The following is a 12,157-nucleotide window of genomic DNA, read 5'->3' as shown; positions in this document are numbered from 1 at the left end:
AAGGTCCTTTTCTGCACTCAATCAGTGATCTCATGAAAAGGTATGCTCTAGAAGAAGACTTGAGTTCTAGTCCCAGCTCTGTCATTAATTTACTAGATATTATTATTCCCCAGTTTTCTGATCTTCAAAATAAGAAATTGATTATATTATCTCTAATTTCTTTTTTTTTTTCAAAGTTAAGATTCTTTTGGTTTGGCTAGGACTGATTTTCAAGCTTTCCTTCATCTCAGTTTATATAACTACAAAACTGGCCTGAGGGCTCTTTTCAAATGGCTCCAGTGAAGACCATTTTTACATTTGTGATTTCAAAGGTACAGGGAATTCCTAGATAAAGAAGCTCCCTTTAGCTATACAAATTGGCACCTTTCCTCCAAGTGTGGTTAATTGACTTGTTTGGGATCATAAAATCATTATGTGTAAATGACAAAACTTGAACCCACTTTTCCCTGGCTTAAGGCTAGCCTTTTATAGATTCTTTTGGGTAGCTAGGTGGCTCAGTGACTAGAGTGAGAGACCTTGACTCATTTTCCCGAGTTCAAATTTGGCCTCGGACCCTAGCTGTGTGACCTTGGACAAGCCATTTAACCTCATTGTCTCAGTTTCCTCATCTAGAAAATAAGCTGGAGGAAGAAAAAACAAGTCACTCCTATATCATTGCCAAGAAAACCCCAAATAGGGACATGAACTGTCAAACTTGACTGAAAAATGACCGAACAACCAAATTCTTTGGATTATATCAAGGCACCTCTTAACTGCTCATATGAGAAGCTAAATGCTTTTTATTTTTCCAGAGGTCAGACATAAAGAAATAGTGGTCTGCCACTCTAGAAATCCATTTATTTTCCTTGACTTGATAGATATTTGTTTACTTTGCTTTTGATGGTTATCCAGTCATGCCTATTACACTCATTTGTGTCTGGAGGAAAAAAATAACAAAAATGTCTTTGGAGTGGAGAAAGAAAGGTTTTAATCTTTTTATTCTCTTCTAAATAAATTTATTTTCTTCTCTTGCCAAATAACCAAACTATAGTTATGTCTGCAAAGCTGTCTCATCAAGGCTTTGCTCTTCAGCTGCAATACTTTCCTTTTTTAGGTGAAGTTAGTCAAAATGGGAAAATTTTTGTCTTTGTTTGGTATTGGTCTGGAACTGAAAGCACTGGGAGGAGAGGTAGTATTCCTTTCAGGATCTTTCTTGACTTACTTTGCAGAGATGCATTGTGTTTGCTGACCACATCTGAAATTCCTTTGCCTACCTGATCATATTGCTGTCACTGAACTGAAAACATGAGAACTCTCTAGATTTCTAACCTTTTTCCCACAGTTGCTGAAGTAGAATACAACAGCATTCCTTGGCACGAAGAAGACTCACGCTTCTACACTTTAGATCCTTTTCAATGTGATCCCTTCCTACCTTTTCAGGTTTCTTTTACCTTACTCCCTTCCATATATTCTGACATCCAGGGATACTGACTTTCTTGCTCTTCTTCAAATAAGACTTCATTTCCCAACTCGAAACATTTTCATTGGCTGTCCCCCAAGCCCAGAATTCTCTCTTTCCTCATTTCCAACTCTTGGTACTCTTTTCTTTCAGATTCCAGCTAACATCCCTGTGGTAGGAAGCCTTTCCTAGCCCTTCTTAATCTTGGTGACTATGTGCAATTTACCTTGGTTATATGTGGCTGTTTGCATGTTGTTTCTGCCACCAGGCTGTGAGCTCCTTGAGAGCAAGGATTGGTTTTTTGTTTCCCTTTCTTCATATCCCCAGTGCCTAGCACTGTGGTTGGTATACAGTATATGTTTAATAAATACCTGTTAACTGACCAAGACTCAAGATTATAACTCATTAGTCTTTTTGCCCTTCAGCTATTTCACATAGCCCAAGCTCCTAATGTTAAGTCACTCCGCTGGTCCCTTTAATATTCTCTCCTGGTATTTAAAAAAAAATGAACCTCACAGCCTCATTTGTTTCTAGTACAGGTGTAGGTCAGGCATATAATAATCTTCTCATTCTTCCTTGCTGTTCTGAATTTCTCATTTTTAATTTCCATGGATTTATGAGTCTAATGAGTTATCAGAGAATGTAATTGTTTCATTAGAAGGGGAAGCACTAGATCCATGGATTTAAAAAATCAGCATAAAAGAAAAATTTCCATTAAGGGAATGCATGAAATTATAAATAATTGATCAATAACTTCTGGTTATCAATAGTAATTTATGTATTACTTTTAAAATGTCCCCAACATATTGACTTTGACCAATAAGAAGTCTGCTTAAGAATCAATGGGAGCTCTGCTGAGTAAGGAGGCCAGACTTTGCCTATTAAGCTTGTTGTAATGTCCCATTATTTTCTGATCACTATAAAACTTTTAGCATGTATTTTACCAAGCCAAATTGTACTGTTGGCAATTTAAGTTGCTCTTAAGCAGTGATAAATTCACCATAGAGCTGGCCTTGCTATTTAAAGTGCATTTATCAATTAAAAACGCGTATTCTATGCATTATTTGACATAACTATTCAGGGATATTCAGAGTCTGTGGTGCTTGTTGTTGTTCAGTCATGTCCTACTCTTCATGACCCCATTTGGAGTTTTCTTGGCAGAGATACCAGAGTGGTTTGCCATTTCCTTCTCTAGCTCATTTTATAGATAAGGAAACTGAGGCAAACAGGGTTAAGTGAATTGCCTGGGTTTGCAGAGCTATTAAATTACTTGAGGCCAGATTTGAATTCAGGATGATGGCACTCTATCTTTTGGACCATCTCATTCCTCAGAGTCTGTAGTTGCTACAGTACAGTGATGGCAAACCCATGGTACAGGTGCTCTCTATGGGCATATGACTGCTCCCCCTGAGTTTGTTACTAGAAAGGCAGAGGAACTCAGGAGGAGCTATTCCTCTCCCTCTCTACCAAGCCTGACAACATTTTTTTTTCACATCCCTTGCCCCTCTGCCCAACAGCCCAATGGGAGTGCACAGAGGGTAAGGTGGGCAACCCACAGGTGGCAGAGCTGGAGGGGAGTGCTCATGACACTCCCTTTCCCCTCTCTATATTTCACCTGAAGACATTCATCTCCAACCCCCCCTCCCACCTCCCCACAGCAGCAGAGTGCTTTCTCTATCCCTTGTGGGGGGTAAGGGGTGGGGTAGGGTGTGCCCAGCACTCAGTGATAGGGGAGGGGCATGGCACAGCACTCTATTTCTAAAAGGTTCACTATCACTGCTATAGTACAAGTTTGATTTGTTAATAAAACCAAATAGAAAGTTGGTAAGGGATTCAGGAGACTATGAGTTTTACCACCGTCTTCTATGTGACCTTGGGTAAGTAGCATTTCACTACTCAGTTTCCTCATGTGTAAAATGAGACAGTTGGACTAAATGATCTCTGAGGTCCCTCCAAATCTCAGATTCTATAACTCCATAAGAGGATTAAAATGTTGGAGAAAGGGATATTGAGTATTTAATTCAACATATGTAAACAAGAAAAAAAATACTGGTTTGGGGGAGATGTGTGCTTTGACACTTTCATTCCTTTATTGTTTGTTGGATTATATTGTTAATGTGCCCACATCTTTCTGTTGCTTTCAAAAGGAAATTACATCTCTAAGTTCCACTTTAACTGGAAAACATAATTATAAAGTTCCCTCATATGGGGGGCTCTGGTCAGCTACCAGGCCTGTTTCACTATCCTGCTAGTCAACTTTTTTCCAGATGGGCTAGAGATCATGCCCCAGAGGACTTAACTCTTTCATTATTGGAACTTCTGCTCTGAGGCCTCAGTATCCTGACTGGGGACTTTCATGGGGCCTATTTAATCCAAACTGGCCTTAGTCATGTTTTATTTTAATTCTGCCTTTTTTACTCTTCTTGAATATGCTCTACACCTCTCTCCCCCTCACTGCTTTCTAGTTCTGCAACCATATTAGTACTGCCATTTCTACTAGAAAGGATGTATCAACCTACTTCCCATTAGCTATATTCATCATCCCCTTAACTTTCCAACCCAAAATATCCCTCCTAGAACACCATTCCCTTATATGTGTTTTCTCTGCTTACTAGAATAGAAATTCCTCAAAGGTTATACTACATCAGAGTTTGGGTTTAATAAAGAATTTGTCACATAGAGGACTTAAAAATGTTTTTTTTTTCACTTACTCATTCATTCATTCATTCATTCATTCATCTTTTTTCCCCCAAGAAATAACTTTCTGAAACATTTTTCAGAGTTGGCAAATAAATAAATTGTTTTTAATAAATAGTTCATCAGGGCTTTAAATTGCTAGTAGTTATTTATATAATACACTGAGCAAAAAAATGAAACTAACAAAAATATCATCTGACTAGAATGAACTGGAGAAAAACAAAAGTTTTTGCATTCATTTTGAAAATTGCTTAATAAACATATACTCTAGAATTTGTATAATTCTTGGTAGAATCCTATAGAAGAATGGCTTCCCCCCCCTACAATATAAAAGGATATTTTGGCATAATAAACAAAAATCAGTTAATTATTGCGATGTTTAGAAATTTTGTTATTTGAAAAAATCAAACAAAATAGTTGTATGAAAGCTGATATATATATTTTTATTTTTAACTTTGTATTTTGGCATTGTATAGACTTTTGACCTAATAAACTTTCCTTCCATTTTGGTATATGATCTAGGAAAATGGAGCAATTCTTATTGTCTTTAGATCTTTTTAGGTTGAGGTAAATTTATAGTAGTACTCTGTACAATGAACCTCCTTATCTGAAGTAACCTTGGAACTTATTTCACAAGTATACATGCTTAAAGAGTATTAAGCATATATTACACAAGTATAAAGAATATAAGTAAATTATAATTTTCCTCTGGTTCCAGTGCGACATTTTGAAAAGTAAATTTTTATAATTTTTAACATAAATATAATTTCCTCCATCTTTTACTCTCCCATTCCAGAGACCCTGAAACATTTAAAAATCCTATTTAATATTTTTAAAGACAAAAAATAAAAAAGAAGAGGAAAAAAGTAAACTATCAACACATGAGGAAACACATTAAAAGAAATCTGAGGAGGCAGCTGTGGGGCTCAGTGGATTGAGAGCCAGGCCTAGAGACTGGTAGGTGCTGAGTTCAAATCTAGCCTCAGAAACTTCTTAGGTGTATGACTCTGGGCAAGTCACTTAACCCTGTTTGCTTCAGTTTTCTAATCCATAAAATGAGCTGGAGAAGGAAATGGCAAATTATTCTAGTATTTTTGCCAGGAGAACCCCAAATGGGGTCATGTAAAGTCTGACGTGATTGAGACAAACTGAAAAAACAAAAACAAAAACAAAAACAAAAACAAACCCTTTTAAGTGTCCCAGAAGTCTTAGTATAGGTTAGAGTTCTGATAGCCTTAAACTACATTGATTTCAGGGCACACTGTATACATTCTTATTATTATCATTATTTCCCTAGACTTTTGTGAGTCTCAGATGAAAATGTATGTAAAATGCTTTGTGAGCTTTAAAGTACTATATAAATTTTTCCTCTTTCTCTTACTCAAAGCCAAATTGTTAAGAGTAGAGAAAGTATTCCACTTGATCTGAAACAAGATGAAAAACATGATGACTTTCCTTTGGAAATAACAAAATATAATAAAAAATAGCTTATTGATCATATCAATACTTTCCTAAATGACTGTAAATTTCTATGATCCAATTATTTAAACATTTCTGAATAATAATAAAGAATGATAATAATAAAATTAGCATGTATATAGCATCTAATATGTGCTAGACACTTGTGCTAAACACTGCAAATATTATTTCATTTGATTCTCATCATAACCCTAGAAGGGAGGTGCTATGATTATCCCCATTTTAAGTTAAAGAAGCTGAAGCACACTGAAGTTAAAGGTTTTGGCCCAAATTACAAAGCTGTTAAATGTCTAAGGTTAAATTTGAACACAGGTCTTCCTGATCCCAGTCCCAGCACTCTGTCCACTGTGTCATCTAGTGATCATCTGTACATTTGGCATCGAGTAAATTAAATATCCAGATTTAAAACTAAATTCTTAATTTTTTTTCATCTAGTTTGGGTAATACTTTCTTAAAAACAACTCATGAAAAGAACATTATGTAATGACTTGTATTTCTATGATAAATATCAAACAGGGATTTCCTAGCCCATTTCCATATTGAGTCCACCCTGATGATCCTGAAACATTTTCATTTAGGTCCTCACTGAAAACATATTGCAGCTTGCTTGTACTCATATTGTGTCTCTCCATTATTCTCTGGACTATTTATAACTTTGAATCCTTGGAAACTGTGGTGGACTCAAATTTATAAACATATACAATTTGAAATATTTGATTGGAAAAGGAGGACATTTGATCATATAGGTATAACAAAGAATAATAGATAAATGGACAGTTTATGTATCCATAAAATCAATCAATGAACTAAAAATCATTTTTTTAGAAGAAGGACTGGATATGGAACAAGCTTGAACTGGTTTGCTACAGATAGTTAAAATTTTGGTATGAACATTTACATCTTGAAAATCAGCAAATGCTACAAACCAGAGCTTGATTTATTATGTTGATTGTCTGGACTTTAAAAAGTGATGGAGAAAATGTTAACAATGCAAATTAAATTTAAAAGTGTCTTTATTTCAGAGGAGTATTGTTAAAAATTTACAGCACACTACTGGAGGAAGACCATGTTAAGAAAGATTGATTCAGAGAATGGCACAGAATAAGAAGGCTTGAATGGGCTAGGTCCATGGTGGTGAACAAATGGAACATATGCCAGAAGAGGCACTGAAAGTCCCTCTCTGTGGGCATGAGCAACATTGCCCCCAGCATAGAGTTTGCCAGAGTTTGTTACTAGAAAGCCAGAGGGACATAGGGCCAGGCTGCACTCTTTCCCCTTTCCATGAGTGTCTGAGGACATTTCTTATATCACCTGCCCCTCTAAAAGATTCACCATCACTGGGCTAGGTTCTGCACTGATAAAGGGAAGACCAAAAAGGCTATCCACTACTATAGAAAGAAAAGATGGAGTCTAAATACTGATTGAAATATACCATTCTTTACTTTATTTCCTCTATAAATTTTTCTTTAGTATAAGCAATATGTATCTTATTTCACAACACCACATACAGGGAAATACATATTATATGATTTTATATACACACATATATATTGATATATCATATTCCCTGCCTCCTTGGGGTAGGGTGGGGTAGAAGAAAGGGATAAAATTTTGGATAACAATAAAAAAAATAAAGAAAAGATATACATTGATGAGATCACAGTTCTAATGAAACATCAACATACTTGTGATCCCAAGTGTTATGTAGTTTAACTTTAAATTTTATTAACAGATTAAGGAGCAAAAACACTCAGGAGAAAAAGGACTGGTATGGGATAACCCTGTTGAAATTTCCCTTTCAACAACGTTGATGTGAAATAAGACTTCCAGGCTTGATCTGGAAGTCAGAACTTAAATGTTCCTGTCCCTTCCTTATTTTTCCTGAACTTCAAATGGCCTCAGTCTATCTATCTATCTATCTATCTAAGAATTGCTTGGGTTCTATTTTTTCCATTCACCTAAACTTTTAGAATGTCCATAAACGAACCAGATAATGAAATTATACATGTAAAATGCTTTGCAATAAAAGTACCAGAGAAGTTTTTGGTCTATTTTAGTTTATTTTTCTAATGTTGGCCACTAGATGGCAAGCATGCCATATGGAATTGAATCTAGTAGGCTCAGTTTTATTTATTGAAAAAAAATTATAAAAAAAAAGTTCCTTCATACAGTAGGTAGCCCATAGTGGGTTACCAAGATTTAATCAGTTCTTTGGTATGTTAGTAGTTGTGTGAGATGTGTACTGTTTTACAGTGTGAGATTATATTGTTCAGAACCATACTATAGTCCAGGGTCATATAATAGAAGGACCACTGGATCTGGAGTCTGAAGATCTCCATTTGAGCTTTTGCTCTACTATATCTGGCTGAATAATAATCTTTCCTTCCTTCCTTCCTTCCTTCCTTCCTTCCTTCCTTCCTTCCTTCCTTCCTTCCTTCCTTCCTTCCTTCCTTCCTTCCTTCCTTCCTTCCTTCCTTCCTTCCTTCCTTCCTTCCTTCCTTCCTTCCTTCCTTCCTCCCTTTCTCCCTTCCCTTCCTTCCTTCCTCCCTTTCTCCCTTTCTTTCTTTCTTTCTTTCTTTCTTTCTTTCTTTCTTTCTTTCTTTCTTTCTTTCTTTCTTTCTTTCTTTCTTTCTTTCTTTCTTTCTTTCTCTCTTTCTCTCTTTCTCTCTTTCTCTCTTTCTCTCTTTCTCTCTTTCTCTCTTTCTCTCTTTCTCTCTTTCTCTCTCTCTCTCTCTCTCTCTCTCTCTCTCTCTCTCTCTCTCTCTCTCTCTCTCTCTCTCTCTCTCTCTCTCTCTCTCTCTCTCTCTCTCTCTCCCCATCCCTCTCTCCCTCCCTCCCTCTTTGATGACCAAATAGGGGGTAAAGAGGGTAAGCATAATTTAGCAACTTTTGGGACATAGTACAAAATTGTTTTCCAGAATGGTTGGACTAGTTCACTGCTCCACGAGCAGTGCATTAATGTGCCTGTTTTTTTTTTGCAACCAGTCCAACATTTGTCATTCTCCTTTTTTTGTTAGCTTCACTGACCTAATGAGTTAGGCAGAAACCCAGTTGCTTTAATGATCATTATTACAATTATTGATGATTTCTACCCTTTCTTTCTTTATCTTGGCTTCTGGTGATAATTCTCACTATTCTACTTTTATGTTTCCAGTCCAGGGTATGGTAACCTTATTTATTTATTATTATTTTAGTATTTGTTATATTATTATTTATTATTTGTATATTTATATAATATATATTATTTATTAATATTTTTAACATTATTTTTTTATTTGGTCAATTTCAAACATTATTCCTTGGTTGCAAAAATAATTTTCTATTCTTCCCTCCCTGCTCCCCACTCCTCCAATAGCTGATGCACAATTCCACTGGGTATTACATGTGTCCTTGATCAGAACCCATTTCCATGTTGTTGGAGTTTGCATTAGGATGTTCATTTAGAGTCTACATCCACAGTCATATCTCCCTCGACCCATGTAGTCAAGCAGTTGTTTTTCTTTGGTGTTTTTACTCCCACAGTTTTTCCTCTGGATGTGGAGAGTGTTCTTTCTTGTAGATCCCTTCAAGTTGTTCAGGGACATTGCATTGCCACTAATGGAGAAGTCCATTAACAGTCGATTGTACCACAGTGACTCAGTCTCTGTGTACAATGTTTTCCTGGTTCTGCTCCTCTCACTCTGCATCAATTCCTGGAGGTTGTTCCAGTCCCCATGGAATTCCTCCACTTTATTATTCCTTTGAGCACAATAGTATTCTATCACCAACAGATACCACAATTTGTTCAGCCATTCCCCAAGTGAAGGGCAGCCCCCCATTTTCCAATTTTTGGCCACCACAAAGAGCACAGCTATGAATATTCTTGTACAAGGCTTTTTCCTTATTATCGCTTTGGGGTACAAACCCAGCAGTGCTATGGCTGGATCAAAGGGCAGACAGTCTTTTATCGCCCTTTGGGCATAGTTCCAAATTGCCCTCCAGAATGGCTGGATCAATTCACAACTCCACCAGCAATGCATTAATGTCCCAACTTTGCCACATCCCCTCCAGCATTCATTACTTTCCTTTGCTGTCATGTTAGCCAAGCAGCTAGGTGTGAGGTGATACCTCAGAGTTGTTTTGATTTGCATCTCTCTAATTATAAGAGATTTAGAACACTTTTTCATGTGCTTATTAATGGTTTTAATTTCTTTGACTGAAAATGCCTATTCATGTCCCTTGCCCATTTATCAAATGCAGAATGGCTTGATTTTTTGTACAATTGATTTAGCTCTTTATAAATTTGAGTAATTAGACATTTGTCAGAGGTTTTTTTTTATGAAGATTGTTTCCCAGTTTGTTATTTCCCTTCTAATTTTGGTTACATTGGTTTTGTTTGTACAAAAAACTTTTTAATTTGATGTAATCAAAATGATTGATTTTACATTTTGTGACTCTTTCTATGTCTTGCTTGGTTGTAAAATCTTTCCCTTCCCAAAGGTCTGACATGTATACTATTCTGTGTTCACATAGTTTATTTATAGTTTCCTTCTTTATGTTCAAGTCATTCACCCATTCTGAGTTTATCTTGGTGTAGGGTGTGAGATGTTGATCCAAACCTAATCTCTCCCATACTGTCTTCCAATTTTCCCAGCAGTTTTTTATCAAATAGTGGATTTTTGTCGCAAAAGCTGGGATCTTTGGGCTTGTCATAGACTGTCTTGCTGAGGTCACTTACCCCAAGTTTATTCCATTGATTCTCCTTTCTGTCTCTTAGCCAGTACAAAATTGTTTTGATGACCACTGCTTTATAATATAGTTTGAGATCTGGAACTACAAGGCCACCTTCCTTTGCATTTCCCCCCCCCATTATTTCCCTGGATATACTTGATCTTTTGTTCTTCCAAAGAACTTTGTTATGTTTTTTTCTAATTCAGTAAAAAAGTTTTTTGGAAGTTTGATGGATATGGCACTAAATAAATAGATAAGTTTGGGAAGGATGGTCATTTTTATTATGTTAGCTCATCCTACCCATGAGCAGTTAATGTTTTTCTAATTGCTCAGATCTAGTTTTAGTTGTGTGCAAAGTGTTTTGTATTTATATTCATATAGTTCCTATGTTTGGCTTAGCAGATAGATTCCCAAGTATTTTATATTGTCTAGGGTGATTTTCAATGGAATTTCTCTTTCTAATTCCTGCTGCTGAGATGTGTTGGAGATATATATAAATGCTGATGACTTATGTGGGTTTATTTTGTATCCTGCAACTTTGTTAAAGTTATTGATTATTTCCACTAGCTTTTTAGTTGATTCTCTAGGATTCTTTAAGTAGACCATCATATCATCCTCAAAGAGTGATAGCTTGGTCTCTTCATTGCCAATTTTAATACCTTCAATTTCTTTTCCTTCTCTAATTGCTACTGCTTGTGTTTCTAGTACAATGTTAAATAGTAAAGGTAATAATGGGCATCTTTGTATCACTTCTGATCTTATTGGGAATGTATCTAGTTTATCCCAATTATAGATGATGCTGACTGATGGTTTTAGATAGCTATTGTTTATTATTTTTAGGAAAGACCCTTCTATTTCCTAAACTTTCTAGTGTTTTCAATAGGAATGAGTGTTGTATTTTGTCAAAGGCCTTTTCTGCATCTAGTGAGATAATCATGTGATTTTTTTTGGTTTGCTTGTTGATATGGTCAATTATGCGGATGGTTTTCCTGATATTGAACCATCCTTGCATTCCTGGTATAAATCCTACCTGATCACTGGCTGGAGTCTTCTTGCTAGTATCCTATTTAAGATTTTTGCATCTATGTTCATTAAGGAGATTGGTCTGTAGTTTTATTTCTCCATTTTTGACCTGCCTAGCTTTGGAATCGGTACCATATTTGTGTCATGAAAGGAGTTTGGTAGAACTCCCTCTTTGCTTATTTTGTCAAATAGTTTGTGTGGTATTGGGATTAGCTGTTCTTTGAATGTTTGATAGAATTCACTTGTGAATCCATCAGGCCCTGGGGATTTTTTCTTAGGGAGCTCTTTGATGGCCTGTTGGATTTCTTTTTCTGATATGGGATTATTTAAGAATTCTATTTCTTCTGTTAATCTAGGCAATTTATATTTTTGTAAATATTCATCCATATCACCTAGATTGGTATATTTTTAGCCATATAATTGGGCAAAATAGTTTTTAATGATTGCCTTAATTTCCTCATCATTGGAGGTGAGCTCTCCCTTTTCATCTATGATACTGTTATTTTGGTTTTCTTCTTTCCTTTTTTTAAAATTAGATCGACCAGTACTTTGTCTATTTTGTTTGTTTTTTCAAAATACCAGTTTATAGTCTTATTTATTAGTTCAATAGTTCTGTCACTTTTGATTTTATTAATTTCTCCCTTAATTTTTAGGATCTCTAATTTAGTTTTCTTCTGGGGGTTTTTAATTTGTTTGCTTTCAAGTTTTTGATTTGCATGTCCAATTCATTGACCTCTGCCCTCCCTAACTAGTTACTATATGAACTCAAGGATATAAATTTCCCTCTGAGTACTGCTTTGGCTGCATCCC

This window comes from Monodelphis domestica, chromosome 7, assembly GCF_027887165.1.
Source record: "Monodelphis domestica isolate mMonDom1 chromosome 7, mMonDom1.pri, whole genome shotgun sequence".
NCBI classification, from domain to species: domain Eukaryota; kingdom Metazoa; phylum Chordata; class Mammalia; order Didelphimorphia; family Didelphidae; genus Monodelphis; species Monodelphis domestica.
The sequence above is the reverse complement of the archived record's forward strand: the minus strand, read 5'-3'. Positions refer to the sequence as shown.